The following is a 17,014-nucleotide window of genomic DNA, read 5'->3' as shown; positions in this document are numbered from 1 at the left end:
GTGTGTGTGTGTGTGTGTGTGTGTGTGTGTGTGTGTGTGTGTGTGTGTGTTTCTTTTGGGGGTGCTGGAAGGAACTGCTTTGGGAATGGAGATAGGCTGACAAATATATATATAATTTTTTTGTCTTCAGGACATTTGGATGGCTTTTAATAATCCAACTGCAGTAGGTCAGTGGTTAGTAACAGGGTATTTGAGTTTAGAATTATGACAGTGTTCTGATTTGTAGGTTATACATTAGGAAATCATTAGTATATGAGTGGTATTTTTGAGCCATGAGATTGCTTGATGAGAGAGCATAGAAAAGTGTAATAGAGGAGGGGGCTCTAGAAGGGAGATTGAGAAGGTGTTTCAATGTAAGGCTAAATCCATATTAATGTGGTTACTCTCCTGAAAAGAGTGTTTAATGAAGAAGACTGTGCCCCAGCAGAGGAGTGAAGTGAATACTTGTTCTAGTGGGAAGTAAAGAAAGGAAAAAAGGTTTTGCTAGGATGGAGAGCAGGAGAACTAGGTGGTAGCTGGGAGAAGATGTTTAGTTCAGGGCAAATTTTTCTATGGGATTTTTACAGACACTCAATTAATCTGGTGGAGAGGGAAAATACATAATGTAGAACAGAAGTTTTTGAAATAACAAGCAGGCTTAGCTGCAGATGAGCTCTGTGGAGGGCATATAGAGGAGGAAGTACAGATGCATGCAGTTTGGCTGATTTTCATGAAGGGAGAGGAAATGGATAAGTGTATTCCGTTCCCTCCTTTTTCAGAAGTGTATAGTTAGAACTGTGGTTGAGAGGGGGGGATGACCACTGAGGCAGGAGAAAGTACATGAGGATTGTTTTTTGAGACATTGATTCTTGCCTGGGTGGGGCATTCCTAATTCAAACATCTCAAATATGAAATGCTCTGAGGAAATCCAAACAATCATTAGGACTTACTTCAAAAGTCTATATACCACAAAATTTGAAAATCTAAATGAAATGGATAATTTTCTTGATAAATTTGACTTACCAAAGCTGAATCAGGACCAGGTAAATCAATTAAATAGTCCTATATCCCCCAAAGAAATAGAAGCAGTCATCAAAAGCCTCCCATCCAAAAAAAGCTCAGGACCAGATGGCTCAGGGCAGAATTCTACCAGACCTTCAAAGAAGAGCTAACTCCAATTCTCTTCAAACTATTCCATGAAATAGAAACAGAAGGAACATTACCAAACTTATTCTATGAAGCCACAGTCACCTTGGTACCTAAACCTCACAAAGACTCAACAAAGTAAGAGAATTTCAGGCAAATATCCCTTATGAACATTGATGCAAAAATACTTAACAAAATACTTGCAAACCGAATACAAGAACACATAAACGATATTATCCACTATGACCAAGTAGGCTTCACCCCAGGTATGCAGGGGTGGTTCAATATATGGAAATCCATCAATGTGATCCACCATATTAACAAACTGAAAGAAAAAAACCACATGATAATCTCCCTAGATGCTGAAAAAGCATTTGACAAAATCCAACATCCATTCATGTTTAAAGTATTGGAGAGATTAGGGATACAAGGCACATATCTAAACATAATAAAGGCAATATACAGCAAGCCAACATCAAACTGAACGGAGAGAAAATTAAAGCAATCAAAACTGAAATCAGGTACAAGACAAGGCTGCCCACTCTCTCCATATCTCTTCACCATAGTGCTGGAAGTCCTTGCTAGAGCAATAAGACAGTTGAAGGAGATCAAGGGGATACAGATTGGAAAGGAAGAAGTCAAATTATCACTATTTGCAGAAGATATGATAGTATACATGAGTGACCCCAAAAACTCTACCAGGGAACTCCTACAGCTGATAAACACCTTCAGCAAAGTGGCAGGATACAAAATTAACTCAAAAAAGTCAGTAGCACTCCTGTATACAAAAGACAAAAGGGCTGAGAAAGAAATTAGAGAAACAACACCCTTCACAATAGCCACAAATGACATAAAGTACCTTGGTATAACCCTAACCAAGCAAGTCAAAGACTTGTATGAAAAAAATTTCAAGTCTCTGAAGAAAGAATTAGAGGAAGATATGAGAAGATGGGAAGATCTCCGATGCTCATGGCTTGGCAGGATTAACATAGTAAAAATGGCCATCTTACCAAAAGCAATCTACAGATTTAATGCAATTCCCATCAAAATGCCAACACAATTCTTTACAGACCTGGAAAGAAAAATTCTCAACCTCGTACGTAGTAACAAGAAACCCAGAATTGCTAAAACAATCCTCTACAATAAAAGATCTTCTGGAGGTATCTCATCCCTGATCTCAAGCTGTACTATAGATCAACAGTTATAAAAACTGCATGGTACTGGCATAGAAACAGAATAGTGGATCAATGGAACAGAACAGAAGTCCCAGAAATAAACCCACACACTTCTGGACACCTGATTTTTGACAAAGATGCCAAAACCATACAATGGAAAAAAGATAGCATCTTCAACAAATGGTGCTGGTCCAACTGGATGTCTACATGTAGAAAAATGAAAATAGATCCATACTTATCACCCTGCACAAAACTGAAGTCCAAGTGGATCAAAGACCTCAACATAAAACCAGACACATTAAATCGGCTAGAAAAAAAAGTGGGGAATACCTTAGAACTCATTGGTACAGGAGAAAACTTCCTGAACAGAACACCAACAGCACAGGCTCTAAAAGCAACAATCAATAAATGGGACCTCATGAAACTGAAAAACTTCTGTAAAGCAAAGGACACTGTCATCAAAACAAAGCGACTGCCTACAGATTGGGAAAGAATCATCACCAACCCATTATGTGACAGAGGACTCATATACAGTATATATAAAGAACTAAAGCTGAAAAGCAGGAAACCAAGTAATCCACTTAAAAAATGGGGAACAGAGCTAAACAGAGAACTCTCTGTGCAGGAATATCGAATGGCAGAGAAGCACTTAAAGAAATGCTCAACGTCATTAGCCATTAGGGAAATGCAAATCAAAACAACCCTGAGATTTCACCTTACACCCATCAGAATGGCCAAGATCAAAAACTCAGGTGACAACTGCTGGAGAGGTTGTGGAGAAAGGGGAACCCTTCTCCACTGCTGGTGGAAATGTAAACTTGTAAAACCACTCTGTAAATCAATTTGGCTCTTTCTCAGACAACTAGGAATAGTGCTTCCTTAAGATCCAGCCATACCACTCCTAGGCATATACCCAAAAGAGGCTCAAGTACACAAAAAGGACATTTGCTCAACCATGTTTGTAGCAGCTTTATTTGTAATAGCCAGAAGCTGGAAACAACCCAGATGCCCCTCAACTGAAGAATGGATGCAGAAACTGTGGTACATCTATACAATGGAGTATTGCTCAGCAATGAAAAATAAGGAAATCATGAAATTTGCAGGTAAATGGTGGGACCTGGAAAGGATCATCCTGAGTGAGTTGTCCCAGAAGCAAAAAGACACACAGGGTATATACTCACTCATATAAACATACAACATAGAATAAACCCACTAAAATCTGTACATCTAAACAAACTAAGCAAAAGAGAGGACCCTAACTAAAATGTTCAATCCCCATCCTGAAAGGCAAAGAGGATGGACATCAGAAGAAGAAAACAGGAAACAACCTAGTGACAGTGCAGCCACTTCTGATGAGGACTGATAGACTAAAATCAGAAAGAAGGAGAGGAGGACCTCCCCTATCAGTGGACTTCGGGAGGGGTATGCATGCAGAAAGGTGGGGGGAGGTTGGGAACTGGAGGGGAGGAGGGAGGGGCTTATGGGGGGATGCAAAATGAATAAAGTGTAATTAATAAAAGTTAAATAAAAAATTTAAAAGAAATATATGACAGCTGTCATGAGTGGAAAATGCCAGGTTGGCCTCAAGTGTGTGACATGTTATTGTCAAAACTCTAACGCACTAAGATATTGCATAGATGTGCTTTCATACTATAAGTTATGTATAGAAAAATTGAATTGTGTGTTTGGATTTGAGTCTTATATATAAGATAACTTGTATAGATATTCTTCCAGTTCCTCCGATGTGAAACATTTGTTTTCAAGCATTTTGGACAAGGGATATTCCTTGTAGAATTTCTAGTAATTTTGAATGACTCTTTTAAATTTTAGCTATGTTGTTATACTGAATCTAGGCAGCCTGGCTGTATGATTTTTCTCCAATAATATTCTGCTTCTTGGGTGGAGTCATGGAGTAACTGGATTGTTTGAAATTGCATTTTGCTAGATGAGCTTAATGTAGAAAAGGACAGGAGCTGTACTTCAAGTCTTTTTACTTTGTGATGACAGTCTAATGTTGTGCCATATGTTTTAAAGTGAATTAGAAAGCAACATTTTTTTTTATTTCCAAAAACAAAGCAAAGCAAAGGAAAGCAAAAAAAAAAAAAAAAAAAAAAAAAAAAGAATAACCCACTTCTTTAACGTGAGGACAGCATGGATGCAGTTGGTGGTTTATGTATCCTGACAATTTAGTTTTTATAGAAGTTTCTTTGGGCTTCTTATTCTCTTCTCCTCATAAGTACTGAAATCTTCTTTCCACTATCTCTTTAAAGGTCTGTGTTGGTTAGGACCATGGACACTTCATGGAGAAGATGAAACATGCATTCGCAATCATGACTGAGAACTTGATAAAATGTGCAACTTTCTACCAGGGCTTTGTGGACTCTATCACTGAGCTGCTGAAGGTGCGAGGAGAAGCCCAGAAACTCAAAGTAAGGAGACACTACTGGACCTCTGCTCCCCTGTCCTTTTATGGGGTTCTAATTAGCATTGAAAGAGTAGGAGCCATATTGCATGACATGTTGTAGGACAGACTTGTTTATTTTCATGAGGTAGATACTGTTAGTTCTCACTTTTCAATTGTAGAATTGAGATGAAGATACCTGGACAGCCTGGCCAAAACCATAATGTTGGTAGAAAGTGATCATTATTAAACAAAGTTCTTGTATAGTTTAGATATGAGTACATTATTATTATTACTATTATTATTATTATTAATCACATTAGATAACATTAGATTTGATTTACAATATAAAAAAATTGCTTAATCTTACTAGATACATATGTAGGTGCGTTATCAGTCTTCATTTGTGAAGGTATCCCCAGAATTCCATTATTTCCAATAAATGTGTAATTACACAATCAGCCTTTCCAGAACTTAAAGCAGTTGCCCATTGAAACCCTGGGTATACACCTATGGAATGGTGTACACACCTTTGTTTTCCAAATTCTGCGAAATGACACACATCCATCTGCCATATTAAATGTGCATGCTATGAGCTTAGAGTCACTCAGAGGACAGAGCAGATGAGAAACACGGATGTGTTTCCACAGTGAAAGTACGTTATGGGGACAAGCTGTTGAATATAGAGGCTATCCAAGTAGGATGACAATGCCAGACAATGAAAAATGTCCTGCATTCAAATTCAGGGAGACACCAGGTGGGATGGGCCATACATGTCATTCACAGACTTCTGTGTGTCTCACTCTGTGATAGTTGTTGGCACAATCTAGGGAGAAACTGTTGAAGATTAGGCAAAGTGCGGAGACTTGAAGAAATGGAAGCAGCCTTAAGATCTGTCCAGCTGAGTGCATACAGGAGGTAGAGGCTTGAGGCTGCCATGAGGCAGGGATACAGCAGGTTGCTCCTCCAACATAGAGTCTCTAGTTAGACTTGTCAGGACACCTATCACACCCTCACTGTGTGGCATGTGGTGGTGAGTGTGGGATCCAATGTGAATGGTTGCCTTGACGGAACAAGCATAGTTATGCAAGAGGTGAGTACCTAGAGGGTAGAATTGGTGTCAGGAGAGGGCACAACTGACTTTGGAGTCACTCCAAGGCTGCCATTTTTCCAGACTTTGTTCTGAGTTCGGTCTGAGGACTCAAGCAATGTAACCTGTGATGGGTTTGGCATGTGTGTGGGTACAGGGCCCTTGCAAAAGGATGGCAGGAGGCTGCCCTCTAAAAGATTCCTTCTAAAAGTTTCAGGATGCTTGTAGGTCTCATTCTGAACCTGGGAACCTATCTTGGGGCAGTTATAAAAGATCATGATCCCTTTCAAGAAACAGGGAGCAAAGGACAATCACTACCCAAAGGGAAATCTGTGATGTTTATGCAAGCTGGGGGAGAGAGCAAGGGATTAGTGTTCCACAGAGAGCTTTAGAGCACCTCTCATCTCAGCCCTTCTCCTCTGAGGAAGACCCAGTGGAAAGCCAGCCCCTCCTGGCCTGGGATTTTACCTGGACAGATCTGCACTGGGGTGGATCTCATGACCACACTGGCTCCTGGATGTCTGGCCTGACTTCCCTGAGGCATTTTCCAAATCTCATCCAGTCTGACCTCCAACCCGTGGCCCACAAATCACAGAGCTGAGGCTTCAGGACTTCAAAACAGAAAGACACAGGTAGGAGACTCTTAGTGACTTTGAAGCACATAGCAATTATTGTGTTGGCCCTGCGACACCAAAGTGCCCTACTGGTCTCTAAGCAAACTGCTGCCTATGCCCATGCTGCAACTGCTCCTCTCCCTGCTTTATCAGCATATGTATACAGTTCACTTGTTGCTAAAAAAAACCTGAGGACACATTTCCGGGATTTCCATGGGATTGGTCTTTCTGAAGTAACAGGTTAAGTTCACAGGTGTGCCATAAGTGGGCAAATTATCATTAGTCATAAAGGACAAAAGGAAAAGTGGATAAAATGAAGTGAAGTAAATGAACTCACCTGGTGCTGAGGGTGATTTTATGGTCCCTTTTCATTGGAATCATGTTCTTACATGAGGTAAGCCTTGACTTAGGAGGTGGCATGCAGCAGTACACAGATGTTTGAGGCTGTTCATGATTGTCTTCTTCACCTGCTTCTAGCATTGATAACAGTTATGGGGGAAGCTGTTCCAGCATCCTGAGGCTGTCTAGGTACGATGATCTCTTCTGGTATGATGGTGTCCTGCTCAGTCTCTTCCGGTGTGATGGTGTCTGGCAAGATATTGTCCTCTTCGGTCTCTTCTGGCATGCTGGTGTCTGGCAGGATGGAGTACTCCTTGGTCTCTTCCAGCATAATGGTATCCTCCTCAGTCTCTTCCAGTTTGATGTTGTCTGGCAAGATGGTGTCCTCCTCGGTCTCTTCTGTCATGATGGTGTCTGGCATAATGCAGTACACCTAGGTCTCTTCCAGCATGATGGTGTCCTGATGGGTGATGCTCACTTTCAGGGCAAATTTTGCTTCCTGATCATCAATATCTTCCAGTATAAGGGTCTTTTCCTCTGCAATTATAGTCAACTCTACCTCTATGATGGTCATCATCTCTAACAAATCCCCACAGGAAGAGCTTATGAGGCTTGATCTATACTCTTCCTCCAAGGACTCCAGTATTCTGCTTGGTGATTACAGAACATATTGCTCTCTGGGTCACTTGAATTCTTATTCTGGGATGGTCTAGAAGAGTTGTTGTATAGAGCCAGAGGTGGCTGGACAGTTTCATTGAGACTGTTGCATGACTCAACCTGTGAGAAATACACACTCATTTTCAGGCTTCTGCCCTTGAGTGACTTAGCCACAGGATATCACACATAGGATAGGTGGAGAGGGTGTGTGTCGGGCTGGCAGCACAGGGTGGCACACATGCTATGGCATCTGGCAGGCTGCCTGGAATAATTCCCTTTCTCTTTTTCCTGGGCCTTATATGGTAAGGTGAAGCTCTAGGAAGCCAGGAAAGGTGTGAGGATCTGTCACGTGGGGGACAATGTCTGGCTGCCTGAGTTTCACAGGATTCACCTGGTGATGGCCAGTCTCCCCCAGGTGACAGGTGTTGCATTATGAGGTAAGATGCCATCACCTCATTGTATTTTTGGTCTCTCAGAGACTTGATGATTTCTTCCGGCTTAAAGCCCATGACTCTCATGGTCCCGACAATGTTAGGGCTTGGGGTGCCTAGCAGACTATGTGTAGATGTAGGTGGTGAATGTGCCTCGCCTGCCCTGATCAGGGGCCGCCTCCTTGATGTTGGGCCTCCTGCTGGGATTGATTTTCAGCAGTTCGAAGATGACATTGAAAATATCAATAGAAACATGGTAAGGAATGCTAAAGTTGCCTGAGGTGATCTCATTCTTCATGCCCTCAAAAGACTTAGCTTGGAAAGGGAAGTGCCTGTCCACCATGAAGAAGAAGAGCACACCTAAAGCCCACGTAGCAATAGGGTAAGTAAGCATCATATTCCTCCCATGCAAAGAGTTCTGGAGCACAATATGGCAGAGTGCTGCAGAATCCCCACAGTTTCCGCCCAGGAGTTACTTTAACAGTAAGGCTGAAATTGATCAGCTTGGTGTTCCCCCTGCAGTCCATGAGGATATTCCTGGCTTTTGTGTCTCTTCGGACATCATGATTACCATGGCAATACCTTACTATGTGTATGATCTGGGTAAATATCCTTTGAGCCTCACTCTCCTGTAAAGACCCCAGTTCCAGGATGTGCTGCAGCAGTTCTCCCTCTGAGGCATCCCCCATCACCAGGTAGGTGGTCTCTTCTGTCTCAACCATGTGAAACAGCTTGATTATGTTAGGATGGTTCAGAGATTTCATAACACTGATTTCACTGTCAATAATGGAGGTGTACTTCTTATTTCTAAGAATTTTTACAGCCATACAGATCACTGGGCACATGGAAGGCCAGTTTGACCTCTGAAAAATGTCCTTGACCCAGATTCATCATCATCTTGTAGTCAGTGTTAAAGGTGTCCTCCACAGAGTAGCAGGCCTCCATACCCTGCTTCAAAGTCAGGCCCTCCTTCATATAGCTAGAACCAACTTTCAATGAGAAAGTTGACAGAGTTAAAATCAGGGCCTAGGAAAGTGTATAGCTATGAAATCCCACATCCAAAAGATGAAGGAAGGAAAGAAGGAAGGAAGGAAGAAAGGAAGGGAGGGAGGGAGGGAAGGAAGGAAGGAAGGAAGGAAGGAAGGAAGGAAGGAAGGAAGGAAGGAAGGAAGGAAGGGCTCAGACACATTTCAGACCACCTAACTGGGTATTTAAAGGCTTAGGCAGGTCAGAATAAAATATGTTCCAAAGCATTGTGCAGCAAGACAGGTTGGTTTGACAGGAATCAACTGAAAACTGGATGAACAAATCAAAGGTTCTAGAAACTAAGAGCCACTGATGATAAAGGACAGCCATCCTCTATCCCTGAGGTCAAGTGTACTGTGAGAGTAGGTACTAATAAAATCAGATGCAAAAGAAGCTTATAGGACAACAAACACCCCAGAGACCCATTGTGTCCAGTTTGGGAGCCAGCTCATGAGTCCAACAGGTCTGCAGAGGACTTACCTGTATTTGGTTCTCAGGACCCAGGCCAGGTGGCTCACAACTGCTCCAACCCCAGCTCTAGGAGATCCTACACTCCTGGTCTCTGAGGACATCCATACACATGTGCACACACCCACACACAAGTACACTCACTGGCATAACACATCACTTAACATAGTGATAATGTCTTTCAATATACCTTTATTAATATGAGGGCATCAGATCCTTCAGGTAGTTATGATCTGGCACGGGAGTGCTGGGATTCAAAACTAGTTCCTACAGTCCTTGCTCCTAACTGCAGGGCCATCTCTCCAGACCACCCTACTGCCAAATAAATCTTTCTTCTAAAACTGAGAGGGCCATCTTGTGAATTGGAAAATATAGAAAAAAACTGAGGAATTTCTATATACAAGTTCAACTTAAGAAGAAACCCAGCAAATAAATAACCTGACGGAAATACTTATGAAAGAAAGCAAAACAGCTCAGGTTCATCACATGATGAGTGTGATCAAAGTGCATTACCCATGTTCTTGTGATTGTCACAATTAAATTGCTTATATAACTCAGTTTTTACATACCTAGAAAATGCTTGGAATATGACAAGAGGAATAAACCAAAATTTTAAAAATACAAAGATAAATATAGAGATAAAACAAAGAAACAAAAAACAAACAAAAAAATGCTGGAAGGGCTAGAGAGATGATTTTGCCATCAAGACTACTGCCTGTTCTTCCAGAGAACCCTGGTTTGATACCCAGCACCCACAGTGTGGCTCAAAACCATCTATAACTCAAGCTTCAAAAAAAACTAACTCCCTCTTCTGACTTCCATAGCAGACACCAGACATGTGATGCACAGACATACACGAAGGCAAAATATTCATAACCTTAAAATAAACATAATAAAATGTTATAAGTTAAAAAACAGAAGAAACTTACAATATGGTGGTCCAACAACTTCTAAATGTCCAAGTATAATTTCTCATGAGTGCAGAAATCCAGTTAGCTCTCCAACCAACAAGAGCTTCTGCTCTGTAAGACATGAGGCAGGCTCAGCCAGAGCCTAAGTGGATAGATGTCACAATGGCTCTTTGTGATGTCAGAACAAGGAATGGACCTGAAGGGCTGAATCATGAAGGTTCTGTTACCCACTGCCTTTCCCCAAACATGAAAAGATTAATGTTGGAATAAGGAGTTTCATCCAAGCCTAGACATGTAAACTTGGGTACAGGGCATTGACAATAAAAAGTCCCCTCTGTTTTTCCAAAAAGACAGGTATTTATTTTGGGGCCTGGGGTCTGTGCAGTGCTGGGCAGATAATACCATCACTGGGCAGTTTTTGTTCCTAAATATGTTCTCTGAGCTATATGAGCAGCAGAATTCAAGAGCACAGGCTGGATCCTTTGCTTCAAAATCATTATTGCCCTCACCTCCTGTGCCTGATAACACACTACCTTAGTGCCATAATCGCCCTCCTTAAAACACAAGATAACCCTATTAAGTACAGCTGCAGGCAGAGAGAAAGACAGAAGTAGGTTGGAGAGACAGGGCATGGTAAGTCTCACCAAGGAAAGTCCCATCCGGCCTCAAAGAACAAGCTCCTTTTAGACATACACTTATTCTCTCCTTAAATTCTTGTTTAGCTGCCCTGTTCCATAATTATCATCACAAGATGGGATCTGACTCTCCCTTTTGTGGACCCATGATGCTTGACCTACCAAGAAGATCCTGAGATAACCAGCTAGGAGGAGCCTTTGTGCTAAAGCCCAGAGACACATTTGTGTTCTTCCTTAAGAGACCATCCAGTGTGTACATGAGTCCTCTGAAGAGGAGTCCCTGGGACGTGGCCTGTACTTGGAAAGTAAGTTGCTGAACCAAAAAATGAAACAGTGATGGACTTGGAAGGGGTGGGCAGTAGGCAGTCTGATCATGGGAATGCATTCGATGCTCTTCATATACATGTATGCAAATGTCACTGTGAGATCACTCATGTTGTGTAGTTAATATAAATACTGTGATAGTGAAATAAATTCAAAGTGAAAATGAAATAGATGAAAAATACAAAAATAAAAATGGGGGGGTTATGAAGAAAAATAACAGTAAGCAGAATCATACATGAAACCAATAAATGAACAAATAAAAGTGAAAGCCACAAAACCAACAGCCTCAGAAGGAAACTCCCTTTGCAGAGGTCAACAGGTTTGGTTGTCCTAGGGGAGCTTGCCATTTTAGGGACTTACCAACTCTCCAACCACCCAACCTAGTCACCAAGAGCTACCACTCCTTATGGGATCAAACCTATGCCTAGTGAGTTCTGTTTGTGGCCAGGTTCCACCATTCCTCACAATGACTCTTTGTGGTTTCAGAGCAAGAAATGACCTAGTCATGTCTGGCCATCAGCCACACTGATTCCCTCAGTTCCTGCCCTCAAGGACAGGGAAGGCATGGTAGCAGGAAAGGCAGATAGATGAAGCAGTAGGGACCAGAGCCAGCTAGTTCTATCCACTTTTTCCTTGCTGCCAATGACCCCTTTCCTCCTGTAAGGCTCCGCTTCCTAAGGTCCACATCTCCCCCACACAGTGCCACCTGCTGGGGCCCAGTGTTCCATTGGTACATTTGCCATCTTAAGCAACAGGCTCCAAAGTGTTGTCCTTCAGTGGGCTGTGGACACTGATATTCATCCATTAGGGGGCAGGTAGCCTGATTCCCTTTTCACTTGCTTCCTAACATTCTAGTGGCTTTCTGCATGCAAAGCTCAGCATTTGTCCACTCAAGAACATCAATTCCTTTCTCATTAGACTCCGGTGAAGAAGAAATGATGGTGTCCTTGGGCTGGTGTTAGGACACTGTGGTAGCTAATCTTTGTTACCAGATTGAGTACACTAGGAATTAACTGAGAGGGTAGCTCTCAGGAGTCTATGGGGGTGACCCTAGCTGAGACTCTTAGCAGTGGGGGATATGGAGCCTGATGTGCCCATCTCCTGTAGCCAGGCAGGACTTCCAGTAAAGTGAGGCAGTGGAGAGAAGTCACTCACCCACAAAACCTTCAACCAAAAATCTTTCCTGCCTACAGAAAGTGCAGGAATAAATATGGAGCAGAGATGGAGGGAATAGGCAACCAATGACCATCCCAAATTGAGACCTACTTTATGGGAGAGAGGCAGCCCCTGACACTATTAATAATGCTCTGCTCTGCTTGCAGATGGGATACTATCATAACTGTCTTCTGAGATGCTTCATCCAGCAGTGTATAGAAACAAATGCAGAGACCCACAGCCAAACAATAGATGGAGCATGGGGAATCTTGTGGAAGAGTGGGAGGAAGGAGTGAGGAAGCTGGAGAAGTCAGGGATACCACAAAACCTACTGAGTCAACTAAACTGCGCCTGTGGGGGTTCACAGAGATTGAATCACTAACCAAAGGGGCATGCAAGGGCTAGATCTTGGCCCCCTAACACATATGTTGCAGAGGTGCAGATTGTCCTTCATGTTGGTGCCTTAACAATTGGAACAAAGTCTGTCTCTGACTGTGTTGCCTACTTTTGGATCCCTTTCCCATAGTTGGTCTGCCTTTTCTGGTGTCAGTGAGAGAGGATTCTCATAGTCCTTCAGCAGCTTGATGTGCCAGGGTGGATTGGTACCCATGAGGGACCTCCCTTTCTCTGAAGAGAATGGGATTGGGGAAAGGTGTGAGGGTGTGTAAGGGTGGGAATAGGAGGAGAGTAGTGAGGGGTCTGCAATCATGTTGTAAAGTGAATAAATAATAAATTTTAAATAAAGTCATTAACTGAAATCCAGGTAGTTGGTGCACCTGAGAGGGATTTTCCTTGATTGAATTCTCTAAAGCACAGACTCACCCTAAGTCTGCATCATTTGAGTCAGAATATCCACCTTAAATGAGCCACACCTTCAAAGGTGGTCTTTATAAAGACACAGAAGAAGGAAGCTGGTACTTCTCTGTCTACTTGTTGTAACTCTCACAGGCAAGTTCAAGTGTTCTTTGTCCTCCCTTAGCTGGTGTCAGAAGCTACTTTTGGATTCCAATGTGCACTGAAAATTGGCAGCTCCCTTGGACCTCCCTGGGTCTCCAGCACCAGATTGGGGCTGCTGAGATACTCTCTGTCTTAGTTATTTTTCTATTGTTGTGAAGATACACTATAACCACAGCTGTTTATAAAATAAAAGGATGTAAATGGCTGTATTATTATCTCTGTGAGTCCTTGCTTTCAGTTCTTTTGACTGTAGACCCAGAATTAGAATCTGTGGATAATATGATAATTTTTAAAATTTTTTGTTGCTATAATAGTTTTCCTTATCAGTTATATTTCATGTTACTTGCTTTATCCAATTTTTTTGCATGTGTATATATGCAAATGTGTGTGTGAATGCTTGTGTAGCCGGGGTCAGTGTCTTCCTCAGTTGCTTTATTCTTTTGAGTTAGGATCTCTCACTAAACTTGGAGCTCACCGATTGGCTAGCCTGAGTGGCCATTTCTCTAGCACTGGGATAACTGGTGCATGCCACTCTATCTCTGTATTCTGTGCTGAGAAATGACTCAGGTTGTCATTTTATGTGGCAAGTACTTTACCAACTTACACATCTGTACAGCTCCATGTTTGTTTTTTGTTTTTTTTTTTTTTTTGAATCAGGAACTTTCTGAGTAACACAGATTAGTCCTGAACTCATGATCATCCTGCTCATTCTCCTGAATACCTTAGATTTGAAGAACATAACTTTGTTCATGTTGGAATTCTAGACTGGCACTTTTTCTTTTTTTAACAATGCAAAGTATTCAGATCTTTTATGTAAATTTTCTCTGCTCAACAGTGAACCATTAGTTACTACTAGTTACTATTATTAGTTATTGTTGTTAACAACAATAGTTACTTGTAACTTTCATTTTTTTCTGAAAGCTTATAGCATCTTTGGTTTTGCTTTTAAGCAGTCTTATTATGGTGTACATATGTAATCTCTTTGCAGTCATCCTTACTGGGCTGTTTAGGGTCTTGAAACTAAAGATTGATGTATTTCCTAGGTTTTTGGAAATTCTTGGTTGTGGTGTCTTTAAGCTCTCTGTTGCATTACATGCAATGTTCCCTTTCAGATGGGTTTAACTGTTTCCATGATGTTATTTGGTCTTTACACCTCTTCTCATGGGTCACATAAATGGAGCTTCCCTGATACATGTGGTACCATTAATATGGTGAATATAGTTTATTGTTATATAACTTCTCAAATGGCAAATGCTAAAAAGCATAACCACATATATTAGTATTCTTGTAGATTTGATGGAGTACCTGAGAAAATAGCAGGAGAGATGACTGATGGGTTTAGAAGGTTCAGTCCATCATGATGGAGAGAAACGGAGTAAAGTGGAGCAGTTCACACTGTTGTGACCAGGAATCAGAGAGAGGTTTTGAATGTACTAATACCCCCTTACCCTCCATTATTCCATCTGGGTCCTGTGGTGTTTCACTCTGTGCCCACATTCAGATCAGATCTTTTTCCTCTTAGTTAACCCTCTCTGGAAGCAACCTTACAAACATGCCCAGAGTGTCCTACTAATCAGCTCCATGCGTGTCTTAGTCCATTTGCAATTACCATTAACTGTCATGCCATATATACAAATGTTTTGAGAAAAACCAACAGTTTTTAATAATATGAAAATATTGTAGACAAGAGAGTGTTGCCCAGTGACAGTGTGTATGTGAGAGGTCCCCAAAGAAAAAGTCTAGAGTGCTAGTTGCTCAGTACTCCCATTAATATCCCATGTGTTTCATGTTTCTTGTCTTTTCCTTTCCTCCCCTCTCTGCCTCTCTGTTTTTTTTTTTATTGAAAATGGATTCTTCTCTCATACAATATATCCAAACCACATTTTCTCCTTTCTCTACTCCTCCCAGCTCCCTTCTTTCCCAACACCTTCCCCTTAATCTCCTTTTAAAAAAGAGCAGGCCTACAAGAGACAATAACCAAACACAACAAAACAAATACAGTAAGACAAGGGAAATGCCTTCATATTGAAGCAGGTCAAAGCAATCCAACAGTGGGAAAAGAGTCCCAAGAGAAGGCAAAAAAAAAGGCCAGGGCACACCTGTTTCCATAGTCAGGAGTCCCACGAAAACACCAAGCTAACAGCCACAACCAGAGGATCTGGTGCAGACCCTTGCAGAACCCTTGCATGCTGCTTCAGTCTCTGTGAGTTGGAATGTGCCCTGATTATTTGATTCAGTGAGTTATCTTCTCCTGATGTACTCCATCCTCTCTAACTCCTACTATCTCTCCATTCCCTCTTCTGCTGGCTTCCCTGAGCTTCAAGGGGGAAAGACCCAGTGGGGACCCCCAATTTAAACTCCACATAATGTCTGGCTGTAGGTCTCTGTGTCAGCTCCCATTTGCTGCCAGAAGAAGTCTCTCTGATGATGACTGGACAAAGCACTGATTTAAGAGTCTAGCATAGTATTATTAGGAATTATTATATTTATTTATGTATGTATTTTATTCTGCTCTAGGTCTCTGCGCTATTCTGTTCCAGACCATCCAGGCAGTGTTGGGCATGGGCTCCCTCTCATGGACTGGACCTCAAGTTAAAACAGAAATGGATTGGCCACTCCCACAAGTTCTACACCACCATTGGCCTATATTCAATGAGCTGAGTGGATGTTGTCCTGGGCAGTAGTCCCGTTCCCCCAGTTTGTGAAGTGTGACCCTCTGTTCCTTCATCAGCCTGGGTTGTTTGGAGATCTTCACTTAGCCAACAGTCAACCAAATGCAACCTAATTCCACCACTGGGAGCCTTGTCCAGCTACAAGATATGACCAGTTCAGACCCTATATTCCTCACAACGAGGAATCCTCATTAGGATCCCCCTCATAGATATATTCCAGGAAGTTTCTATGGTACTAGGTTTCCATACCACCCTCCAAATGTTACCCAATTCCAGCCATTTTTTCCTGCACTCTCTCCCTCTACCCCCCCTTCCTGCTCCTGTCCCATTCTGCCCTCAGTTCACCTGCACAACCCTGTTTTCCCTTCCCAGGGAAATCCATTAATTCCCTTAGAGCCCTCCTGTTTACCTAACCTGTCTGGATTTATAGCTTGATCATAATTTACTTAATAGCTAATATCCACCTATAAATGAATACATACCATATTTGTCTTTCTGGGGTCTGAGTTTCCTCGGGATGATATTTTTTTATGTTCCATTCATTTGCCTGCAAATTTCAGGAATATATATATATATATATATGTAGCAGTACCATATTTTCTTTATCCATTTTTTTTTTTTTGGTTGAGACATGTAGGTTGTTTTCAGTTTCTGGCTATTATAAATAAAGTCACAATGAATAAAGTTGAGCAAGTGATCATGTAGTAGGATGGAGCATCCTTTGAATATATACCCAAGAGTGCACCTGGGTCTTGAGGTTGATTGATTCCCAATTTTCTGAGGAATCCTATATTGATTGCCATAGTGGCTGTAAAAGTTTGCACTCCCACCAGTAATGGAGGCATGTTCTTCTTGCTCTACATCTTCTCCAGCATGAGCTTTAACTTGTGTTATTGAGCTTAGCCATTCTGACAGGTGTAAGATGGAATCTCAAAGTAGTTTTGATTGGCATTTACCTGATGGATAAGGATGTTGAACATTTGTTTAAATGCTTATCATCCACTTGATGATCCTCTATTGGGTATGTTCTATTT

The 17,014-nt window shown here is 41.7% G+C and overlaps 1 pseudogene; it reads right to left on the bottom strand.

The window, feature by feature from the left end:
* Nucleotides 1-7,177: 7,177 nt before the first annotated feature.
* On the bottom strand, nt 7,178-8,807 carry LOC129692788 (sperm motility kinase X-like; annotated as a pseudogene).
* Nucleotides 8,808-17,014: the final 8,207 nt, after the last annotated feature.

This window comes from Psammomys obesus, unplaced genomic scaffold (genome assembly GCF_907164565.1).
Source record: "Psammomys obesus unplaced genomic scaffold, mPsaObe1.curated_primary_1811, whole genome shotgun sequence".
Lineage (NCBI taxonomy): Eukaryota > Metazoa > Chordata > Mammalia > Rodentia > Muridae > Psammomys > Psammomys obesus.
Note: the sequence above shows the minus strand (reverse complement) of the source record. Positions and strands in the feature narration are given on the sequence as shown.